At 44.6% G+C, this 6,000-nt stretch overlaps 1 long non-coding RNA gene across 1 annotated transcript in view; it reads right to left on the reverse strand.

Annotated features, from left to right (window-relative positions):
• LOC140613219 (uncharacterized) overlaps window positions 1-5,785 on the reverse strand; it is a 46,666-nt gene extending 40,881 nt beyond the window's left edge. Inside the window, exon 1 of the long non-coding RNA XR_012014397.1 lies at window positions 5,054-5,785. This is a non-coding gene — a long non-coding RNA (uncharacterized lncRNA). The remainder of the gene's footprint in view (window positions 1-5,053) is intronic.
• Window positions 5,786-6,000: the final 215 nt, after the last annotated feature.

Below are 6,000 nucleotides of genomic sequence, written 5' to 3' on the forward strand. Positions count from 1 at the left end.
GGATTGTCCCCTGCATATTCTCAGACCATAATGCCTTGAAATTAGAACTAAGGTATCCCTGGGTGGGCGCAGCAGTTTGCCGCCTGTCTTTGGCCCAGGGCGCGATCCTGGAGACCCGGGATTGAATCCCACGTCGGGCTCCCAGTGCATGGAGTCTGCTTCCACTCTGCCTATGTCTCTGACCCCCCCTCTATCTCTCTCTCTCAGTGTGGCTATCATAAATAAATTAAAAAAAGAAAAAAAAAGAAAAAAACACACCTTTACTACAATCAAGCAATTGCACTGTTGGGGATTTACCCAAAGATTCAGATGCAATGAAATGCCGGGTCACCTGCACCCCGATGTTTATAGCAGGAATGTCCACAATGGCCAAACTGTGGAAGGAGCCTGGTGTCCATTAAACATGAATGGATAAAGAAGATGTGGTTTATGTATAGAATGGAATATTAATCAGCCATTAGAAAAGACAAATACCCACCATTTGCTTCAATGTGGATAGAACTGGAGGGTATTATGCTGAGTGCAGTAAGTCAATCGAAGAAGGACAAACAGTGTATGTTCTCATTCATTTGGGGAATATAAATAATAGTGAAAGGGAATATAAGGGAATGGAGAAGAAACGTGTGGGAAATATCAGAAAGGGAGACAGAACATAAAGACTCCTAACTCTGGGAAATGAACTAGGGGTGCTGGGAGGGGAGGAGGGCGGGAAGAGAGGGTGAATGGCTGACGGCCAATGAGTGGGACACTTGACGGGATGAGCACTGGGTGTTATTCTGTATGTTGGTCAATTGAACACCAATAAAAAATAAATTTATTTTAAAAAAAAGTTCCAACAAATAAATATTTATGCTGCCAACATGGGAGTACCTAAATATAGAAAACAATTAACAACAAACATACAGGAAACACTGATAATAATACAATGACAGGGGATGTTAACACCCACTTACGTCAATGGACCGATCATCTATGCATTAAATCAACAGGGGAACAATAGCCTTGACACACTGGACCTAGGGACTCAACACATATAGTCTGAACATTTCAACCTAAAGTAGAATACACACTCCTTTCAAGTGCACATGGGACATTCTCCAGAACAGATCATATCATGGGCCACAAATCAGCCCTCAACAGGTACAACAGGTAGAAGAAGGTTGATATCACACCCTGTACATTTTCGACCACGACGCTATGAAACTCGAAGTCAACAGTTAGAAAAAATTTGGACAGACCAAAAATACTTGAAGATTATGAACATCCTACTAGAGAATGAATGGAGCAACCAGGAAATTAAAGAGGAAATTTAAAACAAATGAAAATGAAAACATGTTTCTCCAAACTTCTAGGATGTAGAAAAGGCAGTCCTAAGGGGGAAGTAGAATAGCAATACAGGCCTACCTCAAGAAACAAGAAGTCTCCAATACACTACCTAACACTACACCTAAAGAGTCTGGAAAAGGAATAGCAAAAAAAGCCTAAAGACTACAGAAGAAGGGGAAAAAAAGGTGAGAGCAGAAATAAACAATTCAGAAACAACACAGCAGTAGAATGGAATAATGAAACAAAGAGATGGTTCTTCAAAATAATTAAGAAAATGGATCAAGCCCTAGCCAGCCTTATCAACGAGAAAAGAGAAAAGACTTAATAAATAAAATCACAAATGAGAGAAGAGATCACAATCAACACCAGAAAAATTAGACAATTATAAGGGAATACTATGAATGATTATACGCTAACAAACTGGGGGACCTGGAAGAAATGGACAAATCCCTAGAAATGTGCTAATGAGCAAAACTGAAATGGGAAGAAATAGAAAATGTGAGCAGACCCATAATTTGCAAAGGAATTGAATCAGCAAGGTACCTTGGTGTATCAGGGGTTGAGCATCTGCTTTGGCTCAGATCATGATCCCGGGGTCCTGGGGAATCATGTCCAACATCAGGGCCAGCTGGAGCCTCATTTTCCCTCTGCCTTTACCTCTGCCTTTCTGTGTCTCACATGAATACATAAATAAAATATTTAAAAAAGAAAAAATATAAAAACTGAGAAAGGACCCAAAAAAATCACAAATGGGAAAAGAGAAATAACAACCAACACTAGAGAAATACAAACGATTATAAGAGAACATTATGAAAAATCATATGCCAGCAACCTCGAACCTGGAAGAAATAGATCAATTCCTAGAAATATATAACATAGCAAAAATGAAAAAGAAGAAATAAAAAACTTGAACAGGCAGATAACCAGCAAAGAAATTGAATCATCAATCAAGAATCTCCCAACAGGAGATGCTTAGATCAATAGAACAGAATGGAAAGCCGAAACAAGATACAAACCTGTAACTCTATGATGCATTAGTCGACCACAAGGCAGGAAGGAATATCCAATGGCACAAAGACAGTCTCTTCAACAAACCCTAACACTGACCCCAGGATAAGAACAAATGGTGTTGGGAAAACCAGGCAGCCAAATGCAGAAGAATGAAACTGGACCACTTTCTTACACCATATATATAAAAAATAAATTCAAAATGCATGAAAGACCTAAATGTGAGACCTGAAACCATACAAAGAAGAAAAGATAGGCAGCAACGTCTTTGACATTGGCCATTGGATCTTCTTTCTAGATATGCATCTGAGGCGAGCGAAACAAAAGCAAAAATCCTATTGGGAGTTCATCAAATTGAAAACCTTCTGCAAAGTGAAGGAAACAAGCAATGCTAAAATGCAAAATACAAAATGAGAGGAGATATTTGTAAACAACACATCCAATAAACAGTTAGTATGCAAAATTCATAAAGCAAATATAAATCTCAGCATCCTAAATACAAATTATCCAACTACAGATGGGCAGAAGAGATGAATGGACTTTGTCTCTGACAAGACATCCAGTTGGCCACCAGACACACTGAGAGACACTCAGCGTCACCCATCATCAGGGAAATGCAAACCACAATGAGATGTCACCTGACAGCCGTCAGAATGGCTAAAATTAACAGCACAAGAAACAACAGGTGTTGGTGAGGCTATGCAGAAGAGGGAGCCCTGTTACATTCCTGGTGTGCATGCGAACAGGTGCAGCCACTGTGAAAAACAGTGTGGAGGGTCCTCGACAAGTTAAAAGTTGGGGATCCCTGGGTGTCACAGTTGTTTGGCACCTGCCTTTGGCCCATGCACAATCCTGGACACCCAGGTTCGAATCGCACGTCGGACTCCTGGTGCATGGAGCCAGCTTCTCCCTCTGCCTGCGTCTCTGCCTCTCTCTCTGTGACGATCATAAATAAAAATAAAATAAAAAGAAATTAAAAATAGAGCTACCCTACGATTCCAAAATTGCACAGCTAGGTATTTACCACGAGGATACAAAAGTAGTTTAGTAGATTGGAAGAGGGACACGCAGCCCAGTGTTTCTAGCAGTGTTATCAACAAAAGCCAATCAGTGGATACAGCCCAGATGTCCATCGACAGAAGAATGGGTGGAGACGATGTGCTAAATATACACACTGTGACATTACTGGGTCATCAGAAGGAATGAAATGAAGCCATTTAAAATGACGTGGGAGAAGTGGAAAGGACTTATGCCAAATGAACTCAGTCAGTCAGAGAAAGACAGATACCAAATACCATACAATGGCATTCACATGTGAATTTTAAAAAAACAAACTGGCTAAGGGGCAGAGGGGGGATGAGAGAAGCAAACCAAGATACACACTCTTAACCACAGAGAATAAGCTAATCAACACCAAAGGAAGGTGGTGGAATGGGGAATCAGGGGATGGGGATACTGGAGGGCACCTGTGACCAGTACCAGGCGTTGCATCCAAGGATTGAATCACTATGTGGTAAATCTGAAACCATATCATACTGTGTTTACAAACAGGAATTCAAGTAAAACTTTAAAATAATAATTGGTAGGATTGATGAAACATGTGCACACAAGAGATAAAATCAGAAAGGCAACTGAAAATCCAAATAGAGTATTTAGAGGCACAAATCCCCTCCTTAGCTCAGCTCGGGAGAAGCCTGCCATGTCTATTCTGACCCCAGCAGAAGGCTGGATTTTGATTCTCTGGGGAGGCCACTGACTTGGTGGAGTCAGGCTATCTTTGAACCCAAAACCTAAATAGAGTGCATAAAACTAAACTGCCCAAGATACTAGGAGTTCCAGGGCAGGCACAGGCCAAGACCCAAACTCTAACCATACACAGACATAACCCTAACCCTACACTTAATCCTAATGTTAACCTAACCCTTAAACAAGAACTATCACTAATTAAAAGCCAAACACAAACCCCAAGACCGAAACACATTCACTGAATGTTCCTGCCAACCCTCACCCTAACTCTTAAACCTATCCTAAACCCTTAAGCCTGACCCCTACTTTAAATCTAACCCTAAGCCTACCCTCCAACCCTAACCTTAACTTAATGTACTCAAATCCTATTCCTAACCTTAACCAGTACGCTAACCCTAACACTCTAATACTAATCCTATCTCATAACCCAAACTGTACCCTAACCTGTACCCTAAACCTAACCCCTTTCCCACTCCCTAACCGTATCTCTTACCCTTTTCCAAATCCATACCCTGACCATGACCTGACCCTAAACCTAACCCCTAACCAAACACTAACCCTAACCCTAGCTCTAATCCCTATCCTAACCCTAACCCTAACCCTCGCCCTAACCCTAAACCTAGCCCTTCTTTAACTCTAACCCCTAACCCTTAACCCTAACCCTAACTCACACCCTAACCCCTAACCTTAAATGCAAACCTAAGCCCAACCCTAACTCTAACCATAACCCTAACCCCAACTCCAAACCTCCTGCCCTAATCCCTAGAGCCTAAACCCTAACCCTAACTCTAAATCCTGTCCCTAACCCTAACCCCTATCCTAACTCTTAACTACTGACCCTTACACTTATGCCTCACCTAACCTCTAATCCGTAACCATAAGCATAATCATAACTCCTAACATCTAACCTAAGCCTAACCACCAACTGCCTCCCCTCCCCTGACCCTACCATTTATTCTACCCATTCACTTACCCTATGGTTGTGAGTAGTCCCTTCTGATGTGGACGTGGCCCCCAGTGGCGCCTCCAGAGTCCTCCACGGGGTCCTGAATAATCCAGGCTCATGTGAGTGCGGACGTGGCCCCACATGTTCCTGAGTCATAGTCAGCAGGTCCTGAGGACGCCGATTCTCCTATCACTGTGGACTATGCCTCACATCCTCTGGAACCCTCACAGCAGGTCCTCAGGAGGCCGGGGCTCCTGTCAGCCTGGGCATGGCCCCACGTCCCCCAGAAAACTCACCGCGAATCCTGAGGAGGCTGTAGGCTCCTGTCAGCATAGACGCATCCCCATACCTCCCGAAGCCAAAGTGCAGGTGCTGAGGAGGATGGGGGTCCTGTCACCGTGAATGGGGTACCTAGCTTCCAGAAGCCTCAACTTATATCCTGAGGGGGCTGGGAGCTCCTGCCAGAGTGGAAGCGGTGCCACATCTTCCTGAAGTGTCCCCGTGGGTTGGGGCGGCTCAGGGGCTCCTGTCAGCGTAGATGCGGGCCCACAATTTCCTGAAGCCTCCCCACGGGACCTGAGGTGGCCCAGGGCTCCTGGCAGTGTGGGTGTGGGCCCATATCTTCCTGAACTTCAAGGCTGGTCCTAAGGAGACCAGGGCTCCTGTCAGTGTGAAATGCGGCCCAATTTCCCCCTGAGACTTCCCGCAGGTCCTGAGGAGGCTGGGATTCATCAGCGTGGATGCGTCCCCATGTCCTCCTCAGGCCTCCCCAGCACAGGCTGGCTCCTGTTAGTGAAGGCAGAGGAGGACTACTGCGCATGCGCACCCCTGGGTGGGGCCTGGGCTCGGGTGCCCCCTGCGGGACACTCAGGTGCTGCAGGAGGCCATGCAGGAGGAGTTGGGTGCTGCAGAGGCCACACCTGCCTCAACCAGGCTCCAGCTGTGGCCTGTTAGCTCGGAAACATCTCACTGAA

Source organism: Canis lupus, chromosome 21 (genome assembly GCF_048164855.1).
Source record: "Canis lupus baileyi chromosome 21, mCanLup2.hap1, whole genome shotgun sequence".
Lineage (NCBI taxonomy): Eukaryota > Metazoa > Chordata > Mammalia > Carnivora > Canidae > Canis > Canis lupus.